This window comes from Podarcis raffonei, chromosome 4, assembly GCF_027172205.1.
Source record: "Podarcis raffonei isolate rPodRaf1 chromosome 4, rPodRaf1.pri, whole genome shotgun sequence".
NCBI lineage: Eukaryota > Metazoa > Chordata > Lepidosauria > Squamata > Lacertidae > Podarcis > Podarcis raffonei.
In genome coordinates this window covers 14,590,015-14,604,008 of record NC_070605.1, presented here as the reverse complement: position 1 = coordinate 14,604,008, position 13,994 = coordinate 14,590,015, and the positions used below count along the sequence as shown (strand labels likewise).

At 45.4% G+C, this 13,994-nt stretch overlaps 1 protein-coding gene across 14 annotated transcripts in view; it reads left to right on the top strand.

Annotated features, from left to right (window-relative positions):
- DLG2 (discs large MAGUK scaffold protein 2) overlaps positions 1 to 13,994 on the top strand; it is an 891,570-nt gene that overhangs the window by 241,179 nt on the left and 636,397 nt on the right. The gene's annotated exons all lie outside the window — the stretch shown is intronic.

The window sequence follows — 13,994 nt, the reverse complement described above, 5'->3', positions numbered from 1 at the left end:
CTGAGCCAGAGAAGAAGGCGAGTGGTGGTCTCTGTGTTGTAGTCAAGACAAGCAGCATGTTCTGCTAAGGTCATTAGAATCATTGCAGTGCTTGGTGACAATTCTGTAACAAGCAGGAATAACTGAGCAGTAAGTTTGCTGCACTAAGTCCATAATCTGAATCACTTTCACAGGGCTTAATGTGGTTTTCTATGTACCTAGGTGGGTAAGCTTTGTCTCCCCAACGTTAGATAAGCACTGGCCTAGCTCGGAATTTCTTAAAGGCAAATGACTGGGGAGGGGAGTCATAGTAGGAGTTGGTAAAGGCATCTCGCTAACTGTACCAGGGTGTTAGCTGTGTCAGGTAGTAGGTCCCATGTGACAGCGCCTTTTCCACACTCACTGCTAAGAAGCCAGCTGGCTGTTGTTTGTAATGCATAATTCAAAAGCTTGTTTCAGACAAATTCATTTTAGCATGAAATGTGCAGAGACACCTGTATGCAGGGTGAGGCTGATCACAGTTAATTCCAATTCTTCCTCAAAGCATCATAAAGACCTCATAACAACCATATGAGGTAGGGAGAGAGAGAGGGGGGGGGTAGAGGTGTCAGCCAAAGGTCATTCAGCGAACTTCATTATGACAATTATTAATAATCATATTTGTCTTTCAACCTTCATCCAAGGGCTTAAGTGTCACCCTGGTGACCTCTCTCTTAGGCCTTCTCTATAACCCTATTTGATCCCCTCCTCTATTTTATTCCCTTACTTTCTCTCTCCTTTTATTTTCCCATATTCTTTCACAGTTCTTCTCTTCCCTTCTCTATGGTGTTTCATGAGAACACAGGTCTGGTTTAATCATTAAAAAGTACCCACAGTATTTAGTTTGAGTGGAATATCCAGATAATCGTAGGCATGATCAAATCAAAACAGTCATACAAATTGTTTCACATATTACTGTACTGTTACTAAAGTCCCAGAGGGAGAAGGATACAGCTGGCTGATTTTGAGTTCTGTTGAATTATTGAGCTACTATTTAATTTGGACGTCCCAGGCAACACTTTTTATTATTATTAAGAGTGAACTCGGAGGGATGGATGAATGCTCCTCTGTTTGGATCTCAAGAAGCATCTGGGTTTTGTGAGCATTCTTTGCAAGTCCTTGAGAAACTTTGAGGGTTTTTGCGCAAGAACTCATAAAGAATGCTTGTAAAACCCAGGTGGTACACCTCCCACCTCTGCCAGTTTCTCTCTCTCCTCCTCAAAAAAAGCTTTACCCTGTAGCTGAGAGGCCCTGAAGATGTGTGGAAGTATCATTAGCAGCTAAGGATTGTGGGACTCTTAAACTCCATGATCTCCAGCTGCAAATGGTGGAGACAGGGTTAGATCAGATAAGGCTAGGAGAAGCTCGTGTTTGAAACTAAAGAAAGCTACTGCGGCAGGCAGACTGGTGACTGGTAGTGGCCGCTGAGACCACAAAACACTGGTCCTGAAAGACCTAGATTTGACCACAGTATGTTGCCAAGCACAATTCAAAGTGTTGATTTAAAGCCCTAAAGTGTTTAAAGCCCTAAACAGCCTCGGTCCTGTATACGTGAAGGTATACGTGTATACCCCCATCGTTCAGCCCAGACAGTGAAGTCCAGCTCCGAGGGCCTTCTGGTGGTTCCCTCACTGTGAGAAATGTTGCTAGTGATAAGCAAATCTGTCAGTTTTGGTTTCTCTCAGCTTCTCGTTTCTCCAAATTTGCGTTCAATTATCCGGGTTTCCACATCAGTTTGATTTTTTTTAATTCAACATGAGAATTCACCAGCATTTTAGTGCTAATTTCTAATACACATTTCTGCATGCAATCTTGCCTGATAAACACATTTTTACAAAACAATTTCCCCCAACGCAATGCATATTTGTATGTTATTTTCACTAATATGTGCCATTTTATATGCACGCTTAGTTTGTTGGACTTGGACCTGGGAGAGTAAGGGTTCGAATCCCCACTCAGCCGTGAATCTCACTGGATGACCTTGGGCCAGTCCCTGTCTCTTAGCCTAACGTACCTCACAGGGTTGTTGGGGGGATGAAATGGGAAAGAGGAAAACCCCATGTACACCTCCTTGAGCTCCTTGGAAGATAAAGGTAAAGGTAAAGGTACCCCTGCCCGTACGGGCCAGTCGTGACCGACTCTGGGGTTGCGTGCCCATCTCGCTTAAGAGGCCGGGGGCCAGTGCTGTCCGGAGACACTTCTGGGTCACGTGGCCAGCGTGACAAAGCTGCTCTGGCGAGCCTGCACCAGCGCAGCACACGGAAACGCCGTTTACCTTCCCGCTATAAAGTGGTACCTATTTATCTACTTGCACTTAAGAGTGTTTTCGAACTGCTAGGTGGGCAGGAGCTGGGACCGAACGATGGGAGCTCACCCCGCCGCGGGGATTCGAACCGCCGACCATACGATCGGCAAGTCCTAGGCACTGAGGTTTTACCCACAGCACCACCCGCGTCCCGGTCTTGGAAGATAAAGTGGTATATAAATGTAAATAATAAGAATAAGAAGAATAAGAAGAAGAAGAAGAAGAAGAAGAAGAAGAAGAAGAAGAAGAAGAAGAAGAAGTAAAATGTGTTTTGTACATATTGCCCAGATGGAGAACTTCAATACAAAATTCAGAGAAGCAAGGATTTTGAAGGATGGCTGTGTTTCGGCTCCTGTATTGTTTTGGAAAGATGAGATAAGTTAACCTTTATGCGCGAACCAAGTTAAATTTCACCACCATTTCTTCTGGTAGCCTAATACCATCTGCCATGATGCTCGGTGTTCAATTCTGTAAGAAAACATAGCTGGATTTTGAGCTCCCCTATATCCTATGAACAAGGCAAAAATAATGTCAATATGGCTTGAATATTATTATTTTGCTACTTTCTCCCCATTCTTCGTTTGGTCACTTGCATAACTAAAACTCCCTACATGCACCCTTATTATTATATTTAATTTCATTTGTTATTCATGTTGTTAGATTTTATATAAGAAAACCCAAGCGGGGGGGGGGGAGACACTGAAAAAATAGCAAGGGAACCATGATTGGGGGCTGGAAGACACTTGAAGCGATTGAGAAAAGGGCAAATGTGAGAGAAGGTGAAAGAACAGCAGCCCAGAGGTTGAAAAAAGTAGTTGGCATTTTGTATCTGGAAGGCAGAGATGGGTGTTTGTAGCTCCACAGAAAAAAGAGTGACTCTTAAATGACCCAACACTGCAGATGTAAGCGACTGTAAAAATCCGAAATTCTTTCCCTGGATGCACAAAGAGCTGTTTCCCAGAAATGCAAAAGCTTCTGATTCTTTACCATGGAAATCAACACCAAAGCAAGGCATGGTCTAGTTCGTGGGTAGGCAAACTAAGGCTCGGGGGCTGGATCCGGCCCAAAATCTGGCCTTCGGACGGTCCGGGAATCAGTGTGTTTTTACATGAGTAGAATGTGTCCTTTTATTTAAAATGCATCTCTGGGTTATTTGTGGGGCCTGCCTGGTGTTTTTACATGAGTAGAACATGTGCTTTTATTTGAAATGCATCTCTAGGTTATTTGTGGGGCATAGGAATTCATTTATTCCCCCCCCAAAAAAAAAAATAGTCCGGCCCCCCACAAGGTCTGAGGGACAGTGGACCAGCCCCCTGCTGAAAATGTTTGCTGACCCCTGGTCTAGTTTTTGCCTTTCAGGAAGTAACGGCAGAAGGATAGACAAGCTAGAGATTTATAACCAATTGCCAGGATGTTTCTTATTGCTTTAAATTGCACCTCAACTATGAACTTGTTGGTCAGCTAGGGATGGGGAAGAATTTCTAATTTGGGGTCTATCTGAAGACAAATCTCGCAAATCGTAGTTAGCGGTTTGAGAAATGGACTGGAGAGAATGCGGTTCAAATCCCAGCATGGCTGTGAAGCTTCCTGGCTAGCTGTTATGTACTGAGTTGAATAGGATCCAAACTGCAGCAGTCTGATTGGTCCTAGAACAATGCAGCAGTATGATTGGTTGGCAGGAACCACCCAATCATGCTCCAGATAGAAGTGAATCCACAACCTGATTGGCTTACAGTAGAATTCCGGAATTAGCCAATCATGTGCAGCCCATTGTGTAAATAATGTATATAAAGCAGATACTTTGAGGGGACTTCCATTCATTCCTCCTCACCACTATGAGCTGAATAAAGAGCATGAAATCACTTTGCGACTCTGAGTATATTTCACTAGCCTTGGGCTGGACACACTCTTCTCATCTTAACCTACCTCACAGGATTGTTGGGAGGATAAAAAGCAGAGAAGAAGGAAGTCTCTTGCATAGTACCTTGAGCTTCCTGGCAGAGAGGATGGAAATCAAATGCATATAGCAGGTAACGATAATGCTCATTATTATTACTCCATGAGATGGCAATGCAGCACAAGTCAACAGCTATCAGGGGGAAAACCATACCAGGTTTTGTCTTAGTTATGCTGATCAAACCCTTTTGTGTATGGATTAGCTGCAGGGCTGCCTCATTTCAGACATCAGGTGGGGGACTGAATATTTGAATCTTACCCCAGTCTCTGTTTATATAATCCCTGCTTATATAAAACTGTCATGCCGGGTTGGGGGGGGGAATGTTCTAGGCTAGCTTTCTGTGTGACATACTAATTTTTGATTCACACCACATGCTTCTTTTGTGGACGGAGCGTTCAGACCAGCAATCGCCACCACCTGTGGCCCAAAGCGGTACAGTTCAGCGACGGATATGTCATGTGAGTTTGCTGGTCACATTGCTCAGCTTCCAGTCTTGGCAAGGGTGTTTACAGCTGTAAAAAAAAGACAAAATAATATTCAGAGCTTGCAGAGTCCCTTTGCACAGTGGTTTGCAAGACTCTGGTGATCAGCTGATCATCGACACTTGCAGAGTCAAATGCACTGCTCTTTGCAAGCACTGACAATCAGCTGATCGTCCAAGCTTACAAAGCCAGGTGTACAGTGTTTTGCACAGGGCTTTGCAAGTGCCCAGTCGTGTCTGTGATCCCCCTTCCAGCTCAGTTACAAATAGGTGCCCCACACCTAACAACATATACGACATCAAGTGTAGGGCAGGAGGCTGTGGCTGAGCTGAGCTGAGCTAAAATGGCCTCACCGGCTAAATGAGCAGACCTTATTCTTTACCATCCTCTGCTACCTTTAACCAAAGACTAGGGATTGTCAAGGATCAGAGATTGCCAAGCTCATTCTCTGCTGCTGAGCTGCAGCCCTTCCCAGTGTTTTCTGTACCGTGGCAGCACCTTGTCTATTTTTATCAAAGTAAAGTTCAAGGGATTTTGATATAATTCCAACAGGGGAGGTTAACTGCTCAATAGAGACAGGAATTGCATTTGGCTGTCTGTTTCAAAGAGCAGACTTCCTCCTTTTACTCCGCTGAGCAAGTAACAAGGCAAACATTGGGGAGCTGGTGGTGTGATGGTTAGAGTGTCAGACTAGGACACCCTGGGGGATCAGGGTTCGAATCCCCACTTGGCCTTGGAGCTCTCGCTGGGTGACCTTGGGCCAGTCACTGCCTCTCTGCCTGGCCTACCTCACATGGTTGTTGTGAGGATAAAATGGTGGAGGAGAATTGTGTACAGCCCCTCAAATTCATTGCAGGAAAGGTGGGGATATAAATGGGGGGGGGGAAATAAATATAAAATGAAACTATTTGCTCTGTATTTGCACCTTTATCTTGCATTTCAGCACCCCAGATGATTTTGTGATGTGATAAGTTACTGTATCAGGGGACGTGGGTGGCGCTGTGGGTTAAACCACAGAGCCTAGGACTTACCGATAAGAAAGTCTGCGGTTCGAATCCCCACGACGGGGTGAGCTCCCGTTGCTCGGGCCCTGCTCCTGCCAACCTAGCAGTTCAAAAGCACATCAAAGTGCAAGTAGATAAATAGGTACCGCTCTGGCGGGAAGGTAAATGGTGTTTCCGTGCTCTGCTCTGGTTCGCCAGAAGCGGCTTAGTCCTGCTGGCCACATGACCCAGAAGCTGTACACTGGCTCCCTCGGCCAATAAAGCGAGATGAGCGCTGCAACCCCAGAGTCGGTCACGATTGGACCTAATGGCCAGGGGTCCCTTTACCTTTACCTTTAAGTTACTGTATCACTCGAGAGATTGTGGACTCTCCTTCCTTGGAGGTTTATAAGCAGAGGTTGGATGGCCATCTGTCATGGATGCTTCACTTGAGATTCCTGCATTGCAGGGGGTTGGACTAGATGACCCTCGGGTCCCTTCCAACTCTACAATTCTATGATTACCGTACAGTCACCCCTAGCAAAAACGAGCCCTTAGCTTTTTCTCTCCCTGCAGTCCCCTCTAAAGGCAGCTACCTCTTGTTTGAGATGAGTCAAAGTAATTAACGCAGTGGACTATGAAAGGCTGGGAGCTTATTTAAAATTAATTCTATCAAAATAGCATCTTACTGCACCAAGGAGCCCTATTTATTTATTTCGTGAGAATGCAGGGTGGGGGACTGACAGAAACAAAATGAACTTTTATCAAACGTGTTATTCTAGGACAGGAGGCTGGATTTGTTCCTCATGTGGGAACAGTCTGCTTTTATCATGAAAGATTCCTGCATTGCAGGGGGTTGGACTAGATGACCCTTAGGGTCCCTTCCAGCTCTACAGTTCTGTGATTCTGTGGAATACACATTGACCTTTGCATTCATTACCCAATGTAAGGTGAAAGTTAACGGGCTGATTTTGGGCCCTGCTGCCTGTCTGTTCATCTATCTGTTCAACCACCTTATATATTTATAGCAAATTCATTCTCCTTACATAGCCAAACCAGCTTCATCTGCTCACAAGAGAGATATAGCGGCAAGGATGGAGGAACTCTGAGGTTTAAAAAGCCAAAGCAACCAATTGAGGGGTGAGCTCAGTAGCCATGGTATACTGATTTGACTTTTGAGAGGCCCCCAGCTTCAAAACTGCAATGAGGAGAGATTAGAAATATTGCTTACATTCACACTGACTGTAGTCCTACCCCCCCCCCCCCCCCGGATCTACAGTGCCCAGCTCCTTTAAGAAACAAAGGGAATAGCTAGTGGAGCCCTGAATGTGAATGCTAAACACTGCAACATCACTTGTAATGTGTAAATGCATGCAAATTGCTTCCTTCTCCAAAGGCTGTTTATATAAGTGAATTCACTTATTGGGCTGTGAACTGCACAGCGTCCTTTGCTTCCGACAGAAGGTTAGGTAGGTGGGAAGGATTATCTGTTGTTTAGTGTTCTTATTCTTCTTTGGTGATTACTTATAACCGAGTAAGATTGTCTTCCATGAACACGGTTTTAACACTGAGACCGTAAGTGACTGTGGAGGCCAATTCTGGATCCACACGTCCTTCCACAGTGGGGATATTGGTTTCTGGGTGGGAGTTGATCACAATGAGGGTTTGCCAAGTGTGCCTTCCTCTTAGCACGTTTCTCCCTTGCGTCCTGAGTTTGAGTGTCTTCAAAGCCCATGACACCTTTGGTAAAGGCTGTTCTCCAACTGGAGCGCTCACAGGCCAGTGTTTCCCAGTTGTCGGTGTTTATACCACTTTTTAAAGATTTGCCTTGAGAGAGTCTTTAAACCTCTTTTGTTGACCACCAGCATTACGCTTTCCATTGTTAAGTTCGGAATAGAGTAGTTGCTTTGGAAGACGATGATCAGGCATCCACACAACATGACCAGTCCAACGAAGTTGATGTTGGAGAATCATTGCTTCGACACTGGTTATCTTTGCTTCTTCCAGTACACTGGCATTAGTTCGCCTGTCTTCCCAAGTGATGTATAAAAATTTTCGGAGACATAGTTGATGAAATATTTCAAGGAGTTGGAAATGGCGTTTATAAGTGGTCCATGTTTCACAAGCATACAGTAACGTTGGTAGTACAATAGCTTTGTAAACAAGCATTTTTGATTCCCTGCGAATGTCTTGGTCCTCAAATACTCTGCACTTCAAGCGGGAGAAAACTGCACTTACAGAGCTCAGGTGATGCTGGATTTCGGCATCAATGTCGGCCCTTGTGGAAAGATAACTGCCCAGGTAGGAGAAGTGATTAACACTTCCCAATGTTACACCAATGAGTTGAATTTGTGGTGCTGCAGGGGGGTTATTTTGTGCTTGTGGAGGCAGCACTTTGGTTTTTTGGATGCTGTGCAATAGGCCAAGCTTTTTGTAAGTGTCTTTGAAGATATTTAGGATAGTTCATTCTTTGAGTGGGATGGAATTATAGTTCTTATGATGCCTAAAGAAAGCACAGTGGATTCTGGACTTAGAGCGAGGAGATGTGGGTTCAGTCCCTTCTCACTTAGAGAGCTTGCTGAATTGCAATTCTCCATCTCCATCACCCCACTGCCCTGCTGCCTCTCGGTATAATCTCTTTTACACCCATTCTCCAACATCTCACAGATGAAAACAGTTATAGCCTTATAACACCACTATCCGCATACCGGAGATCTCTGCATGAGACTCTTTCATGCTGCTTAAGGCTTTGTGCTGCCAACTGTATACTGCTTTCATGTACTCTGCAATAACCTATTCCCCCATCAGAAAGGGAGTGTTTGTTCTTTTGGTTAAAGATATATTGGGGTTGGGGAGAGAGAAATGTAATTGCCTGACAATATGTCAGTTCAAAAGAGACCTGATGCTTTAGTCTTCACGCATGTGCATTTATAGACATGTGCATCAGAGGCAAGATACCTCTACTCTCCCACCAGACATGTAGCTTCCAAAAACCCTGGTGAGGGCACTGAGCCACCAGTAATGCAAACTCTAGTAATTAATGGTAATGGTTTTTGAACGGGTGTAGCATGGTGTGTCCCCTTCATGGATCACTGCCTTGCCGTGGCGAAGGGGCTTGAAGAACTCAGAGAAGCTATGAACTATGCCGAGCAGGGCACACAAGATGAACAGGTCATAGTGGAGAGTTTTGACCAAACGTGATCCACCTGGAGGAGGAACCGGCAAGCCACTCCAGTATCCTTGCCAAGAAAACTCCATGGACAAAGACAACAGGCATATAAAAGTTATGACGCTGGAAGATGAGCCCCTCAGGTCGGAAGGCGTCCAACATGCTACTGGGGAAGAGCGGAGGGCAAGTACAAGTAGATCCAGAGCTGATGAAGCGGCTGGGCCAAAGCCGAAAGGACGCTCAGTTGCGGATATGCCTGGAAGTGAAAGGAAAGTCCAATGCTGTAAAGAAAAATATTGCATAGGAACCTGGAATGTAAGAACCATGAACCTGGGTAAGTCGGAGGTGGTCAAAAATGAGATGGCAAGAATAAATATTGACATCCTGGGCATCAGTGAACTAAAATGGACGGGAATGGGCGAATTCAGTTCGGATGACCATCACATCTACTACTGTGGGCAAGAAACCCGTAAAAGAAATGGAGTGGCCCTCATAGTCAACAAAAGAGTGGCGAAAGCTGTACTGGGATGCAATCTCAAAAATGATAGAATGATCTCGATACGAATCCAAGGCAGACCTTTTAACATCACAGTAATCCAAGTTTATGCACCAACCACTGGTGCTGAAGAAACTGAAATAGACCAATTCTATGAAGACTTACAAGACCTTATAGAAGTGACACCAAAGAAGGATGTTCTTCTCATTATAGGGGATTGGAATGCTAAAGTAGGGAATCAAGAGATAAAAGGAACAACTGGCAAGTTTGGCCTTGGAGATCAAAACGAAGCAGGGCAAAGGCTAATAGAGTTCTGTCAAGAGAACAAGCTGGTCATCACAAACACGCTTTTCCAACAACACAAGAGACGACTCTACACATGGACATCACCAGATGGGCAGTATCGAAATCAGATTGATTATATTCTCTGCAGCCAAAGATGGAGAAGCTCTATACAGTCAGCAAAAACAAGACCTGGAGCTGACTGTGGCTCAGATCATCAGCTTCTTATAGCAAAATTCAAGCTTAAACTGAAGAAAGTAGGAAAAACCACTGGGCCGGTAAGATACAATCTAAGTCAAATCCCTTATGAATACACAGTGGAAGTGACGAACAGGTTTAAGGATTTAGATTTGGTGGACAGAGTGCCTGAAGAACTATGGATGGAGGCTCGTAACATCGTACAGGAGGCAGCAACGAAAACCATCCCAATGAAAAGGAAATGCAAGAAAGCAAAGTGGCTGTCCAACGAGGCCTTACAAATAGCGGAGGAGAGAAGGCAAGCAAAATGCGAGGGAGATAGTGAAAGATACAGGAAATTGAATGCAGATTTCCAAAGAATAGCAAGGAGAGACAAGAAGGCCTTCTTAAACGAGCAATGCAAACAAATAGAGGAAAACAACAGAATAGGAAGAACCAGAGATCTGTTCAAGAAAATTGGAGATATGAAAGGAACATTTCGTACAAAGATTACCATAATAAAGGACAAAAGTGGTAAGGACCTAACAGAAGCAGAAGACATCAAGAAGAGGTGGCAAGAATACACAGAGGAATTATACCAGAAAGATATGGATGTCTCGTATACCCCAGGTAGTGTGGTTGCTGACCTTGAGCCAGACATCCTGGAAAGTGAAGTCAAATGGGCCTTAGAAAGCACTGCAAATAACAAGGCCAGTGGAAGTGATGGTATTCCAGCTGAACTATTTAAAATTTTAAAAGATGATGCTGTTAAGGTGCTACACTCAATATGCCAGCAAATTTGGAAAACTCAGCAGTGGCCAGAAGATTGGAGAAGATCAGTCTACATCCCAATCCCAAAGAAGGGCAGTGCCAAAGAATGCTCCAACTACCGCACAATTGCACTCATTTCACACGCTAGCAAGGTTATGCTTAAAATTCTACAAGGAAGACTCAAACAGTATGTGGATCGAGAACTCCAAGAAGTGCAAGCTGGATTTAGAAGAGGCAGAGGAACCAGAGACCAAATTGCAAACATGCGCTGGATTATGGAGAAAGCTAGAGAGTTCCAGAAAGACATCTACTTCTGCTTCATTGACTATGCAAAAGCCTTTGACTGTGTCGACCACAGCAAACTATGGCAAGTTCTTAAAGAAATGGGAGTGCCTGATCACCTCATCTGTCTCCTGAGAAATCTCTATGTGGGACAAGAAGCTACAGTTAGAACTGGATATGGAACAACTGATTGGTTCAAAATTGGGAAAGGCGTACGACAAGGCTGTATTTTGTCTCCCTGCTTATTTAATTTATACGCAGAATACATCATGCGAAAGGCTGGGCTGGATGAATCCCAAGCTGGAATTAAGATTGCCGGAAGAAATATCAACAACCTCAGATATGCAGATGACACAACCTTGATGGCAGAAAGTGAGGAGGAATTAAAGAACCTTTTAATGAGGGTGAAAGAGGAGAGCGCAAAATATGGTCTGAGGCTCAACATCAAAAAAACGAAGATCATGGCACTGGTCCCATCACCTCCTGGCAAATAGAAGGGGAAGAAATGGAGGCAGTGAGAGATTTTACTTTCTTGGGCTCCATGATCACTGCAGATGGTGACAGCAGACACGAAATTAAAAGACGCCTGCTTCTTGGGAGAAGGGCAATGACAGGCCTAGACAGCATCTTGAGAAGTAGAGACGTCACCTTGCCAACAAAGGTCCGTATAGTTAAAGCCATGGTTTTCCCAGTAGTGATGTATGGAAGTGAGAGCTGGACCATAAAGAAGGCTGATCGCCGAAGAATTGATGCTTTTGAATTATGGTGCTGGAGAAGACTCTTGAGAGTCCCATGGACTGCAAGAAGATCAAACGCATCCATTCTTAATGAAATCAGCCCTGAGTGCTCACTGGAAGGACAGATCGTGAAGCTGAGGCTCCAGTACTTTGGCCACCTCATGAGAAGAGAAGACTCCCTGGAGAAGACACTGATGCTGGGAAAGATGGAGGGCACAAGGAGAAGGGGGCGACAGAGGATGAGATGGTTGGATAGTGTTCTCGAAGCCACAAACATGAGTCTGACCAAACTGCGGGAGGTAGTGGAGGACAGAGGTGCCTGGCGTGCTCTGGTCCATGGGGTCACGAAGAGTCGGACACGACTAAACGACTAAACAACAACAACAACAACAGCATGGTGTGTGTGTGCCGGGGGGCTGTGACTCAATTTTTGAGGGGGTGCGAACCAGGAGGCCCAATGCTGGTGACCCCAGCATGATCTGGCATGGTGCTCATTGTGCATGTGTGTTGTCATGTTTGCAATGCATGTGTGTGACATCATGCTTGCAACATGTGCTACACATGTGATATTGGAAGGAGGCAGAATGCGGAGCCGAGCACTGTGTGACTTCAGTGATCAGCAGTTCCTCCTCTTTCGCGTTCAGGAGGAGCTGATCCCTGAAACTGAGCCACACTTGGCTCTGCGCTCAGCCTACTAAGTTCTCTCAACCTTGAGGGTGCCTGGCCAATGAATATTGGGATGGTGAAGACACCTTGGTCCCATAGAGTTGGCACCCCTGGCCTAAAGGAAGCCCACAAGCAGGACATGAGTGCGACAGCTTTCACCCAGTTTTGGTCCCCAGCAACTGGTAGTCAGAGGCATAAAAGCCCCAACAGTGGAAGTAGAACAGGGAGGTAAAAAGGGCATTTGGAAGAAGATTGGCTCCTGTCAGCCACCCACTTCATCCTGTTTTCAACGCTAAAGCAGTTGCAGATATGTATGAGTGCGTTGAGATGCCAGGTGGAGACGAGGAGGGAGGAACAGGAGAATTTGGAACAAGCCCACGAGAAGAGAAATTTGACTTGCCGCGTCTAGCTTTCATCTGCCGAACTGGGAAACAACATTCCCCAATCACTGCAAGATGCCACAAGGCAGAGACGCACCTGACAGTTCTTCAGAAACACATGTGAAGACAGGGGAGAGAATAAAAAGCAGAAGCAAATGCGAGAGGAAAGCCTGAAGCTCCCCCATCTCCTGCTCTCAATAATACATAAAGGAAGGGGCAGCTCAGAGACAATTCAACATGCTGAGCATTCAGTGTCACTGCTGAAGTTTTTGTACGGCCGCAGCTAGCGGTCCTTATAGTAAAAACTCACTTACAACTCTACAATTCCACGGTTCTAAGCTTGAACCATTGACAAAAGGTAATGAAGAAACCTAGACAGCATCTTAAAAAGTAGAGAAATCACCTTGCCAACAAAGGTCCGTATAGTAAAAGCTATGGGTTTCCCAGTAGTGATGTATGGAAGTGAGAGCTGGACCATAAAGAAGGCTGATCGCCAAAGAATGGATGCTTTTGAATTATGGTGCTGGAGGAGACTCTTGAGACTCCCATGGACTGCAAGAAGATCAAACCTATGCATTCGGAAGGAAATCAGCCCTGAGTGCTCACTTGAAGGACAGATCCTGAAGCTGAGGCTCCAATACTTTGGCCACCTCATGAGAAGAGAAGACTCCCTGGAAAAGACCCTGATGCTGGGAAAGATGGAGGGCACAAGGAGAAGGGGACGACAGAGGACAAGATGGTTGGATAGTGTTCTCGAAGCTACCAGCATGAGTTTGACCAAACTGCGGGAGGCAGTGGAAGACAGGAGTGCCTGGCGTGCTCTGGTCCATGGGGTCACAAAGAGTCGGACACGACTAAACGACTAAACAACAACAACAATGAAGAAACAGAAGGGAAGGGGAGCTGAGAAATTAAGCACAGGCAGGAAGTATGGCTTGTAGAAATACTAAGCCAAAATAAATGGGCCTTTGCAAACTTGTTAACCACATTAGGCACTGTCAGGAACTGACTGGACGATGAGTAGTAGTGGGAGGCGCCAGCCAGGGAACGCCCAAGGGAAATCCCAGAGGAGGAAGGCTCAGAGCCCGGGGATCGGTGTTGGGACATGGAGGAGAGGTCAGAGGGGGAAGATTGGGAGGAGGTGATGGATACTGAAGAGGCAACAGAGTTTAGTGAACAGGAGGAACCTGTGGGTGGCAATGAGACAATGGATCTTCTCTGTGGTAGCTCCCCATCTGTGGGATGCGCAAATTTAATAAACCTAACCTCAACTCCTAGGGTCTGCATTA